The sequence below is a fragment of the Ptychodera flava genome, chromosome 3 (assembly GCF_041260155.1).
Source record: "Ptychodera flava strain L36383 chromosome 3, AS_Pfla_20210202, whole genome shotgun sequence".
Taxonomy (NCBI): domain Eukaryota; kingdom Metazoa; phylum Hemichordata; class Enteropneusta; family Ptychoderidae; genus Ptychodera; species Ptychodera flava.
In genome coordinates this window covers 11,988,458-12,002,462 of record NC_091930.1, presented here as the reverse complement: position 1 = coordinate 12,002,462, position 14,005 = coordinate 11,988,458, and the positions used below count along the sequence as shown (strand labels likewise).

The 14,005-nt window shown below is 36.0% G+C and overlaps 1 long non-coding RNA gene across 1 annotated transcript; it reads left to right on the top strand.

Moving 5' to 3' along the window:
* Nucleotides 1-9,396: 9,396 nt before the first annotated feature.
* LOC139129566 (uncharacterized) lies at nt 9,397-13,519 on the top strand. Its single transcript, XR_011551615.1, has 3 exons — nt 9,397-9,775; nt 10,702-10,788; nt 11,887-13,519. It is a non-coding gene; the product is annotated as an uncharacterized lncRNA (long non-coding RNA).
* The last annotated feature ends 486 nt before the right edge of the window (nt 13,520-14,005 follow it).

Below are 14,005 nucleotides of genomic sequence, written 5' to 3'. Positions count from 1 at the left end.
GTTTCCTAATCCAGCTTTCGTACTACTGCATATACCAGTTGAACTTGCTTGCATTTTCGTATACTTACCTTCCATTGGTAAACCATCTTTCTGCAATGCTTAATCCATCTACTATTTTAGCATGTACGATGCTGGTTCATAGGCGGTTGACCATTTGCGTTTCTTCTGTTGTTTCATCTCAGTGGTGTGGTGTTAGTGCTTCTGATTCCAGTAGCATATTTATCTTCTCTATATTCCTAGTCTCTTCATTGATTTTAATCTGTTTACTTTATCCTAGGTCCTCATCTCTGATACCCTTGCATTCTAATGTGGTAGTGCTTCATAATGGGTGTATCTGTGGCTGGCTGTTGTGATGAACGGTATCGTGTCAGCATGTCTTGGGTGGCTGTTTCTCTATCCCTGACTTGCCAGTGTGCATTATTCCTCTATTATTCAACTTTTCAAGAAGCTCTCAATTTCCCAATTGGCGTGTACATGTTGTTGAGTTACTGCATGGTAAGAGAATCCTTCTTTTGCAGATTTAGTAAATTCTTCTGAGTTGAAGATGGTCCTATGTTACTCTCTGCCTGTGTTCGCATACAATATGTGTTGCAAACATTTTCTTCAATTTTCTTCATGTCGCTTTAACAACGGTTGAGTATACAGTTTTACTTCTAGATATCTCGTTTTTTCAATGCTACAAAGTTGTAGTAACCTTTAGGGTATGGTCCATAGAAATCCCCGTAGCATAGGCCTATGATTGCCTCAAAATACCTATCATTATAGGAAATCAATCTTACCCTCTCCCAATCTTCCTTGTCTTGGTCGTGCCTAGTGACCTAACATGTGTGTACTTTGATAACTTTACTTGCAAGTCTTTTTAGGTATTACCATACGGTTAGAATCTGAAGATCAAAGTATCTGCTCTTCTCAGTTCCTATCTTACTGTGTAGAATGGATGATGACTGGGTCTTCCTTTTGAATCTCCAAGTTGTCTCGATGTATCACTTTGCTCAATTTCTCGAGCTCACTTCTGCTTTAATTTCCTCTTTTATTCTATTTATCAAATTTGCATGCCCTGTCTTGATCATTGTTTTGATGATCTTCCCGTACTATCTATGTTTGTTTCCGGTAATGGATGTCTTGCTAGGACATCTAGGCGACGAACAGCATCATTCTTTTCCTGCTGCGCGAAGTTACCCATAATCATGATTTGCAATTCCATAACACTGCATAAAAACCCTATAATACTTACTGTATTAACATGGATTATTGCCTGTATTTTAGCTGAAGAGTGCATATACAGATGAATACAGTTAATAATCCATTTCTTGTATTCAGCAAGCCTGTATTCATGTTGATTCATGTGAATTCACGTGGATTATTCTATAATACAGGCAACTCAATAATGTGAATTGATCTGTATTATTGCGTTTTCATGCAGTGTAACCTGTTTTTCTATTCTTGGTGACAGCTTCATTGTAACTCGTCTGAACATTAGGATGAGCAGTTTATGTGCTGTGACGATTTTGAGTTTGGTTCCTCCTATGAGGCATATTCTGAATTTGTTCTTTGCCAATTTGACTGCTTGGTGTATTCTTCTGTCTGACTTTATCTTTCTAAGAACTTGTCACAGTATGGCGTAAGAAGCGTAGAGGTTGCAGTTCTTTCCCATTATGTTTAAAATAGTCCTGCTGAGAGCCGTTCATGGAAATTTCCTTTCTACTGTCTCCTTGATCGGTCTGAGGGTTGAAGTAAGCCATTATCATAGTATCGTCAGTTTTTGTATTATCTTGGAGTGTTTCAAAGCTACCTTTTACTTTGGTCCACATCTGTTTGTGCAAGTTCCCTTGACGGTGCTGTCAGTGAGGTGAATCATAGAATGAACTTTGACAGGTAACCTATCATCCCTGGGAAACTTCTCATTGCCACCTTAGTTGCTGGTACCGTTCGTACTTTAACTGCTCGTACCTTATCGGGTGTTCGTTCAGCAAATATTTGTGAATCAGTTCAATCAATAAATTTCAATCCCCTCAACTCATAACTGGCATTTGTCAAAGTTGAATGTGATACCGAAGTCTTGCGTACTCTACTGAACTTTTTCCAGTTTTTTATTATGTTCTTCAACTGGATCGCCTTCCAAGAGGATGTCATCCTGCTTATTGAGATATCTTGGTATGTTGCCGAATATTCTGTATTTTGTTTTTTTGAACATATCTTACAACGACTTGGCTCTGAAGATAATTCGTGTGGGCATCATGTTGCCATAGGGTGTGTCAAAGGTTGCCACTGCTTTAGATTCTGGATTAAGTAATAGCTGGGTTATCCTTGCTTAATGTAGAGTTTTGAAAATATCATGCAATCTTTAAATTATGATCAAAATCCTGAACTAGTGGACTTTGATTATGCGGTTTCTTTCTATGAACCTGTACCCTTATATTAACACTAGCTCTCAACATTGTAGCTCTAACTTGTCTCGTGATGTCTCACAAAATCTTTGTTTTGGCTATGGCCACGTCCTTGGCTTTTCTTGTGGCATCTTATCTAAAATTTGCTTTCATTTAATATGCTCTAATGATTTATTTAAAACTAGCCATATTTAATGGTGTCTGAAGGTAGTGTGCAACAGGTCTTTATGTATGTGCCACCGTACTGCATCTCTTTCAATGCAGAACTTTGCATGAATTTCATAGTTATTCTTCATATCTCCTATTCTTCAAAAGGTTCTGACCGTTGCAACTGTTTTGATGTTTCAAGTTATTTATCAGTTGGCTGTGTTTATTCCTGCCAGGGAACCATTGGTCAAATTTGCATCGTATCAATTTTCAGTGAGCGTGTTTCTGCTGAAAAGTGATTACGAATTTATTCTACCTCTAACTACAATAAAATTGTTTTCTACTCCACAGGTCGTATTTCTCAGAGTAGTTTTGAGTCCCCTTGACAGATAGCACTGCATGAAAACCCAATAATTCAGATAAATTCACATTAATGAGTTGCCTGTATTATAGTATAATACACGTGAATTCACATGAATCCACATGAATACAGGCTTGCTGAATACAAAAAATGGATTCTTGACTGTATTCATCTGTATATGCACTCTTCAGCTAAAATACAGGCAATAATCCACGTTAATACAGTAAGTATTATAGGGTTTTTATGCAGTGTAGCTGACTTTGCAAAATATTAAGTATCATATTGCCGGTCAGAAATGTAAACCGTTGGTTAGATCTCTGCAGTAAAGCCGTGAACTGATGTGTATTTATGATATGGTGCTTTGTAGTGCGGACGAAGATAACCGAAACACGCAAAATGAATTTCCTCTCTTGAGGGTATGGAAAGCAAAATTTTAAAAAATCATCACTAAATCTAGTGCGACACATTGAAAAGGTATTTCGAACAAAGTTCATAAAGAATTGAACTAATGTCACTGATATAAAGTTACTAATAACACGAGAATTGAAAGATAAATGGAAAGATTTACAAAATCGTACATAATGAGTGTCATTTTGTCTACATTTCAGTAAAATCGTGAATACAAAATGTTGTCTCTTGCGTTTTGACAAAAAATACGACTGAGTCACTTCTGAATTTTCAGATCGTTCTTCTTACATTTTGTTCTCTCCAAGTCTGATTTGGTCTCTATTCTTTCACCCATACATCAAACTAATCTTTAAAACGACGTGTCTTAGTTTTAGCAGTAAGACCACGGAACAGAACTGTTTACTTCAAATAGAACCGGCGGGTGCCAGTTTTTGTAAACTTCTGAAACAATAGCTATAGCGCATGCATGAAGGTTGTTCTCTAACGACGATACCCATTGACGCGTTTGTCCAAGAATCTCATTCTTATGTTAGTGCATCAAAGAAAGTATCTTGCTCTGGAATCATATTCTATTCGCGGTAATTCATGTAACTCAGAGCTATTTTGCATTCGGTAGAATATGTCGACTGAATCACTCAGCCTTCATCAGCTGCCCTCCTGCGGTCAGCAGACCGGTTATTGCAGCAAGCTAGATTTTAATAGTGACCAATGGCTTAATTGATAATAAAGCATTTTCGTAATGACATATCAATAAGCAAGTAAAATGTTTCAAATTATTTATTAAGTAAGCGGCGAAATATTTGAAATAAATGGGTCCCTAACTGATTACTGAATTAAACGACCAACACCTTCTGATCTAATTTGGGATTTTCTGATCTTGACCAAATCATGATATTTTCACGTAAATTCTTGCAATTTCACACTCTCTCTATTTAACTGACATTTTAAAGTATTAAAAACTGAAAAATAGAAATCTTCAACCTTTAACATCAAAAATCTTATTTTTTGGCAGGTAAAAAATCAACTTTTTCTGACAGGTTTCATTATGACATCTTTGAAACACAAAATAACCTGCATTTAAAGTCTCAGAAATTTTAATTTCAAAAATTAAAAATTATTACATATATTGTTGAAGATCTCTAACATCGGCTGTGTAGACACAGTAGCAGGTGCCTGGTACAGTCTTTTTGGAAGAATGCTAGCTGACCCTGCTTGAGATGGCGTTCAATTGAACGCCATCTCAAAGCACAGCCTGGCCCTGCTTGAGATGGCGTTCAAATGAACGCCATCTCAAAGCACAGGCTGACCCTGCTTGAGATGGCGTTCAATTGAACGCCATCTCAAAGCACAGGCTGACCCTGCTTGAGATGGCGTTCAATTGAACGCCATCTCAAAGCACAGGCTGACCCTGCTTGAGGTGGCGTTCAAATGAACGCCATTTCAAAGCACGGGCTGACCCTGCCTGAGATGGTGTTCAATTTAAGGCCATCTCGAAGCACAAGCAGGCCATTTCAATGTTGGAGAAGGAACATTTCTGATGAACAAATAGGCCACCTTGTGTTATCATTGGTGAATAAAACTGATATATTTGAGAGGGTGTTTGTACTGTTTCAAAGTAAAAAGTGAGTAGTTAATAAAAGACTACTGTAGGTAACAGCATTTCAAAAAATCAGCAAATCTAAGTGAACTAATCTTTTATTTAAGAAAATTTAATATGTACATGATAACATTATGTAAACACACAAAAATTAGACATTTTGTCTACCCGCATAACACCAGCTTTTCCCAAACATTGTGTGGAGACAATGGTAAAGACCACACAAATCCTGCACATACAGGCAGCAATTTCTTAACTTTTGACTGTTAATTGTTGTAAAGGCTGCCTCAGAAATTTGATTATTAGTGACTGATCACAAAATAAAACAAATCAATGTTGTAAACACATGTAATGTACCGTACACTTTGGCTATAATTCCTCTCTTTAAAAGTAACAAACTAGTTTGCAAGTTCCCAGAAGAAATTATTATCAATACACAGCACAGAGTGTTTCCTATTTAAGAATACATGTATTTAAGAATACATGCATCTTTCACCAATGCCAATTACACAACTACTGCTATAGAATCTAGATACATGTGGCAAATTTTGATTATGGAATAGTGAAAAATAAAATTAACAGTTATAAACTAGCGTCCCTATGGCTGATACAGCTTCACTGTGTTACATGTACAGAATAACTAGAATTTGTGATACTTGTGTTGATGATGAAGGTGGAAATCTTTGTTAGCTCATTTCAGGATGGCCTGACAAAAAGTAACAAAAAATAATAGCAAAATACACATGGAAGATTTCACCATAATTTGAACAAATTATATTAAGATCATTCTTAAAACATGTTAACCAAAGCTATCAGGTGAGTAGTATATCGAGAAACATATTTTTTGACCAAAATGGCTAATATTGCCAGAAAAATACAAAAAGTGTTGATCTTATAACAATTTAATACATCACATTGAAATAAACCCCAGGAACCTGTATATAAAATGTCAAAGCTATCAGAAAAGCAGTTTTTGAGAAACAATTTTTCAGCAAAAATGGCAAAAATTGCCCCCTGATTACAAAATTTTTAGATTTCATGATTTTTTAATACATAAATAACCCTTAGGAACCTGTTGACAAAATATATCAAGCTATTGAAAATTTTTGACGAAAAAGTATAAAATTAGCCTTAAAAATACAAATTTGCATATTTCATCACAATTTGAACAAATCTGATTAAAGTCATCCCTGGTTACCTGTACTCCACATTTTAAAGGAATCAGAAGAGTCATTTTGAAGATGCTTGGAATGTAAAAAGGTGACATACTCCAGACAACGAATGCCTGACATGACAACAGACAATCGACATCCATCAGTTTGATTAACTTTGCATCGTTAACAGTGAAGCTTAAAATAGAAGTGAATTGCTGCATGTCATTTTGATTAAACATCAGTCCTTCACTAGAACATAATTGATACTATGTTCCACTATATTCGAGGTGTTGGTATATATACTGTATGCATCAAAATAGTCACCTACATGTACAAGTACAGCAGTACAGAAGTTTATGTTGATATCACCTAGCTGACAATGCACATGTACATACACACTTTCCCAGAGGTTAAGCTTGAAAATTGTAAACTTTCAGAGCAGAATTTATCACCTACTTTCTTTAGCAATATTGCTGCATGTATTAAAAAAAAGTCTGATTGCAATGTTGCCTCATTTGATTGCCTTTCTTCCGATTGTCTGCCTTCTGATTATCCGGTGTGCTGCAGTGTTCAACAATATCCTGCTGGATGCAGTGTCGGTGGACTTATACTCATAGTTCTTCACTTCAACATGTTTTTCAATCTGAAGAACCTGTTCGCATGCTGGACAAAGAACACTTCTACTATCACAGCTGGCTTAAGAGTGCTGAAGTTTTCCCATCTCTTATCTTTTCTTCAGTCTGTGTTTTCCCAGAGAAACCTTAAAATGAATATTTAAAATTTCAAATTAGGAGAAAATTCAAAAGTGATAGGAAAAAATGAAATTTGACATTTTACAATTTACTAAAGAACAATAAAATTAAAGATGTAAAAATTTAAAGCTATTATTATCAAAGGGAAGCAGTCATAGAAACTGTGTTCAAGGGTCGTATCTGACTCGTACAACCAATGTTAACAGTGTAACTAGGGTATGATGGTGATTGGTGAAAGTTAAAAGTCTGTCATAATCTACAACATCATATAATTTAAAAGTTGGAGCTCACATGATGAGGGACATCTGGATATCTTTAACAAAATACCGGTACATTGTTTGTAAACAAGAAACTCACACAGATGCAGTTTCAATGATGGTTTCCATTGAGCTAAAGATGATTACTGGAGGGAGGGTCACCATATATTGTGCAACCATAAGAAGGAAAGATGTGGCTCATTTAGTGCTTCATCCAAAAATATCGAATCATAATACATGGAGTCTATCTGGCAAATTGTTGACAATTTTCCCCCACAAAACATGCCGTATCTGCATGTAATATATATTTGTTTGATAATGTATTTAAATGTACTTTGCTTGAATTGGAAAGTAAAATGTGCATTTGTGTACGAGAGATTGATTTCTGAATTTCATCTAAAAAGCTGGTTCACTACTGTATCCATGGTGTCTATGATGAAACTATGAATATTTTTTTTGCAGTACAAAATTAGATAAATCTGTGCATTTATGTATGCCTGATTATTTACATTATTGTTTTTGATTAGACTAGAGTGGTTACAAGTCCATGGTTGTGCAAGAAATTTGATTTTGGAATTTCACCGAAATGTTGATTCACTGTGCATTGTGGTCAATGATGAAATTATGAATACCTTTTTCCAATACAACATTAGATAAATCAGTTCATTTATGTATGCTTGATTATTTACATTATTGTTCTTGACTAGACTAGAGTGGTTACAGGTCCATGATTGTGCAAGAAATTTGATTTTGGAATTTCACCGAAATGTTGATTCACTATGCATGGCGGTCTACAGGGAAACAATGAATAATTTTTTTTCCAATACAAAACTAGGTAAATCTGTGCATGTATGTGTGCTTGATTATTTATATTAATGTTTTTGATGAAACTAGAGTGGTTGTAAGTCCATGATTGAGCAAGAAATTTGATTTTGGAATTTCACTGAAATGTCAATTCACTATGCATGGCGGTCTGTGAGACAATGAATAATTTTTTTTCCAATACAAAACTAGGTAAATCTGTGCATGTATGTGTGCTTGATTACTTATATTAATGTTTTTGATGAAACTAGAGTGGTTGTAAGTCCATGGTTGTGCACTTGAAGAAATTTGATTTTTGAATTTCACTCAAAAGTTGATTTACTGTACATGGTACGTAGCCTATGAGAGAATATGCACAAGTTTTCCAATATAAAACTGACAATATCTTTGAATTTATGTACATTTGATAATAGATATACACTTTTCCACCTGTTGCATATGTTTTTGCCTCTTGTCTTTTATCAGTTTTAACTGTTCAAGATGTGTAGGATACCACTTTATCTTCTTTGCTTGTGAAACTTGTGGATAATGTGTACATATTTTGTTGGTGATTTCCTATTCAGGAAATATCACATGGACAATCAAAGTTTTGGCCATAAAATCAGCTTCTGTCAAAAGCTGACCCCCTCCCCCCGATAGGTTATAAAAAAGTGACTCTCCCCTTGAACTGTTTTCTAAAAAGTGACCCTCCCCCAATTGCCCCCCCCCTGTAATTTCTGAAGGCTCCCTAATGATGAGTCCCTTATCGTTGGTGACTGTCACTGTGTCAGGTAAAATCATTTCAATGGAGATGCCCTAACCACTGATATAACTGAAAATATAGCTTTTTACGTACCATCCTCTCAAACATAACTCCAAAGGGTCCGTTTGGCAGTGCTTTCACCTCTTAACGTTCACGCTACGATCACAATTCCTTTCGCTCTGCATGCTCTGCAAGTGCTGACATCATTTCTCGGGAACAGCACGGTCACTCCAGCTCCACAACAGTGTTGACAGACATCAAATTCATCGGCGATATCCAGGTTTCCGTTGCAGTTTCTATGTAGTCCTGCCATTTAATCGTCGGAGTAATGGATGTTCTACATTCGGAATCAGTAACCTTTCCCAACGTAGAAATTAGTGCAGTGGACATAACAAAATCATTCGAATGCCGCGCCGTTTACCTTACACGTTCGACTTAAACAATGCAAAAGCCTCACAGCTGGGTGACCCGTGACCTTTACTATGTTAATTTGCAAAGACCATCTTACTTGGTGTAAGAGTTGGCGTCTCGCTTAACGAGAAACATATCATTGACTACACCTCCACAACAATCATGAAGACTGTAACATACTACCCAGTATTTTAAACAGTAGGAAAACTTTACGGCATAAGAGAACAACATGTACCTTTAACACAACCGCGCGGCAAGCCCTAGGTGTACCTGTATATTAAAATGGAATATGCCGCCATGAAATGATTGTTCGTGAATTGTTTACAGTTTGTGTAAGACCAGCGACTTCAGCAGCGTTCATCAGCGAGAGAGTACACTACCACTAATTTATCTAGACTGCTCGTCGAAGTTGACTGACAGTTGAACTACTGCCCAGTTCATCACATTTATGCCAGGGAGAACATGTCTTGTAGATCTCGTAGCGTGATAAATGCGCAAAGACGGGTTCCAGCGCTGACCGATCAGCCACACATCGGAGCAATGAGGACGGGTTAAGCTCATTACATAACACATTGGCTCGACTTTTGAGGTGCGGAATGGAATGTAAACATCCATGGGAATATTGACGCTGTTTATCCAGCAAGTTTGGCCAAATCTTTTCAATGATTCCTCAGCCTGTGAGCTTTACCAAGAAATGCTTGTGAATGCACTAGCTGGCGAGCGAAACTTGAATGAAGGTAATGTTATATTTTGTTTAACCTATTGTTAAACCATTGTTTACAAATCCAAGCCCCTCTGATTGTGGGGAAAAAGGGCTGCAGTCTGTATACAGTGGGAGGGGGGTATGTCAATATACTGGCCATTAGAAAACCATTTATGCGACCAAACAGAACTTTAAAATGTCGAGCCATATTTTTATAACATTGTAGAAAAATCACTTGATTGTTTTTCTCAGCTGTAATCATGATTTGTAAATCATTCCTTGTGTGACAAGAACAGTAGAGGTTGAGATAGAGAATTAATCACTACATCATCAACTCTGTATTTGATCCATCAGCATACTGTATTTGCCATACAAACTGTGAAGTTTGAGCTTAAATGATCTCAGGAGAGACAAACTGTCCAGTTATTATCAGGATCTACCAAAAACCTCCCCTGGGCATAATTCACAAAAGAAGCCCATCTCTAAATTCATCATGGATGCAGTGTCATCTTCAACAAAAGTAAATATTAAGAAAATTGAGTAATAAACGAGTGAAAAAATCACCCATATGTTCATTTATCTGCACAAGATTGTATTTTTTACGAGCATCTTATTAATTATTTGTTCTAGCAAGATCTCTGCCACAGATGGAAATGCTTGGGATGCATCTTTCTGTATAAACTTATACTTATTTTGGCATAGAAAGATAAGAAATGATGTCAGAGAATTTATATGACATACATGTAAAGTCAGTGGTGGCTAGCATAGAGTAGATATTTCATAAATGTGAGTGGAACTTTGTCATTTCTCATACCATACATGTATACTGTAATTATTGATTTTATAGACAACAGTCCAACTCTATCTGTGATGTAATAATAAACTACTGGTATATCATGTAAGTGTTCAGTGAGGGACAATGATTTAGACATATGACTCCTGTAAAATTTTCTTTTTCAGGATTTTGACACAGAGATGATGTATGGGAGACTTATTACCTGTAAGAAAAGACCACCAGTCCACCAGCCTTTCATTAACCCTTAAAATGTAAGTGTGATCATCTGACAAAGATCAAATCTGTCCAACATTCTCTCTCTTTCCAGTAATAAGACTGTGTTCACAAACACTTCAGGACAGGGAATGGCGGGGACTTGAAAACAGTTATATGTACTACATGCAGGGGTGGGGGTGTCTGAGAAAAAATTGACATTGCAAAGGAGGAACTTAAAACATTTCTGAATATCAAATTCCTTTCCAAATATGTTATAGCACTTTCATTTCCTGCCATTTCATTTTCAGCACACCCTTTGGGCACTGTAAGTGATTAAAGCATAATAATGCACTTTTCATGCACATGTAATATTTAATTTTTGCTAACTTGAGACCACTAAGTGTATATGTATGTGTTATTACATTTGGATCATCAATTAAGCTCACAGTTTTAATCATTATGAAAGCCAAGTCAGAATATTGTTTATTTCTACACAAAATTTAGCTTATTGAAAACTAAACCAATAATATTTTTCTGCTTAAAATTTTCCAATTTTTTACTTCCCATTTGCCATACACATGGCAACTGGGAGGTTGTATGCAATGGCATCAAAATATCTGCATGTGATATGTCTGACTATACATTGTATGTCCGTACAGTGTTTGTATGTCTGTCTATCTGTCCGTCCAGATCAAAAACTTCCAAACCTCTGCTCATGTTGAGCTGATTTTTGAGTAGTCATGCCATGTGTGATGTACCGGTAGATGTGCCGTTGTTTAAATGAACCTCATCATTGAAATGATGGCAAAATTCTCATATTTGTATTTTTGTGGCAATATTTTCCACTTTTGATCAAACTATCTTCTTCTTTGAAAGTGTTTATCCCATTTCTTACAAATTAGGTGCCCAGGTCATTATGAGATGAAGTACTTCATATATGCTTCAGTATAAGAATGATTTGCAGTCGAATTTTCTTAGTAATCATTCTGTAGGAATACAATGTTGCTGTATGTGTTTGCTAGCACTGAGTATTTCTATAAAATGGGAGTGCAGTGTCATCAACAGTTTTTGTTGTATTTTTCATGACATATCATTACATGTTGTTTTTTTCTAAGTCAATATCATGACCATTTGTTTATCTTTTCTGATCACAGCTTCTGGCCAAAAGAAGTCACCAATGACAACACATACAGACAGAAAAAACAATGTAGACATTTTGTCAACAAAAGGATACAATAATTCAAATAAGAGATAGACACCTTGGAAGCGTTAACCATTGTGGTCTTGTGGTCTGTGTAAGTCACATGTACAGAAACTACGTGTAGATGAGAAGTGAACATCAAATCTACAGCGATATTTTTTCCTATGATAAGCCCAAGACCTGAAAGTATGTAGACCTGGAAACTGGACATGTTTAACAACCACGTGCTGAGCAATGAAACTTCATCGGATGAATGATCTGGTGGAATCAAAGTAAACATGTACTCAGAGACTGTAGTGACAGTGATGTAACGGGATGTAATGGAGGAATTCTTCTTGTATTACTGACAAAAGTTTGTTAATTTTCTTTCTGTACATTTCTTAAATTAGATTAAGTTGTATAAGTTGTATACAATTGAGCTTGTCATTTTCTTGTGGCACATGTAGCCAATGCAGCTGCCCTTCTCACTGTCTGCTCTCTTATTCGGTAGTTTAGTGAAACAGCAACACTACACAGCAAAACTTCCATTCAGAAAGGCATGTCCAGGGCTAGCAGAAAACAAGCCTAAGGCCAGTCTTAAGCTTGTTTAAGGCTAGCCTAAAGCAAGCCCAAAGCATACCCCGCTTGACAGCAAAGTCTGCATGTCTCATTCTCACCTTGTCTTGGGCCATTGAGTCTAAAGGTGATAACTATCATTGCCACTGAATTACATTTATATGTGATTTCCTGCACATTGTAAGAGATAATGTAGTGTTGAAAGCTATTCTGTGGGTCTCAGACTTACTTTGGGCTTGTTTTGGCTTATCTAAGTCATGCCAAAGCAGGACTTAATTGAACACAAGTTTTGCTGTGTACTGTATCAGGTGTTTGTGTGAAGGTCTCATGTATTCAGTAAAATTCACTTGTTTGGAAAGGTATAGGTCATTTCTTAACAAGTACAAGGCCCTGTGTCCTAGAATTATTCCTGTCATTTGCTATTGAAAATTGTAACACATACAATTTCATATTTCTATGCTTTGACCATGACAACATCAGATATCAATAAATTTTCCTAGACACAGTGCACAATTGAACATCATTTCTACAGGGTTTGAGACGGTGTTCAATTGAACGCCATCTCAAAGAATGCTTGAGATGGCGTTCAATTGAACGCCGTCTCAAGCATTCTTTGAGATGGCGTTCAATTGAACGCCATCTCAAAGAATGCTTGAGATGGCGTTCAATGGAACGCCTTCTCAAAGAATGCTTGAGATGGCGTTCAATTGAACGCCGTCTCAAGCATTCTTTGTGATGGGGTTCAATTGAACGCCATCTCAAGCATTCTTTGAGACGGCGTTCAGTTGAACGCCGTCTCAAATATCAATTGCCTGTTTTATTCTTCCAAAAATGTAATTATTTTTTATGACAGAGGTAATAATGCCAGACTGATAATAATATGCTGCGCAAATTCCAAAAAAGATTTGTTTTTGAGAAAGCCGATGCAAAGTTACTTTTTTGCCTGTAAAATATCTCAGTTCAATTTTCTTGTTGTAAATCTGTATTATTTTATTCATTAATTGTTGAATAAAAATGATAGTCAATAAAAATGTGTTTTTGTACTGTCAATTTTTGGTTTCACTTTTGCAAGTATGTCTTACATCTGAATTTATTTGATGAAATTATAAGTTATTTGGACATATATAAAAATGTGATTTTTGAACTTGCAAATTTTAAAATATATTACATGGACTGAATGGAAATTTTGAATTGTGATTTTTATGTCAATCATTATGAAGACCCTTCAAACAGGCGAATTTTGCAAACTAAAGAATTATGCAGGAAATTTTAGCAGCCTGAAATTATAAACCATAAACATAAACTTTTGATAATAAAATTTTGCAAAATAGTAGTCAATTACAGTGAAACTAACAAATTTATCATGTAAATATCAGAAAACCTCAAGATCAGAAAATCCCAAAATAGATCAGAAGGTGTTGACCGTGATATTAAATGAGAATATTGTAAACAAAGTTGTTATTAATGATATTGCCTGAAAAGTTGACGTATCTCCGGTTTCAGTTGGCTGCATTTCA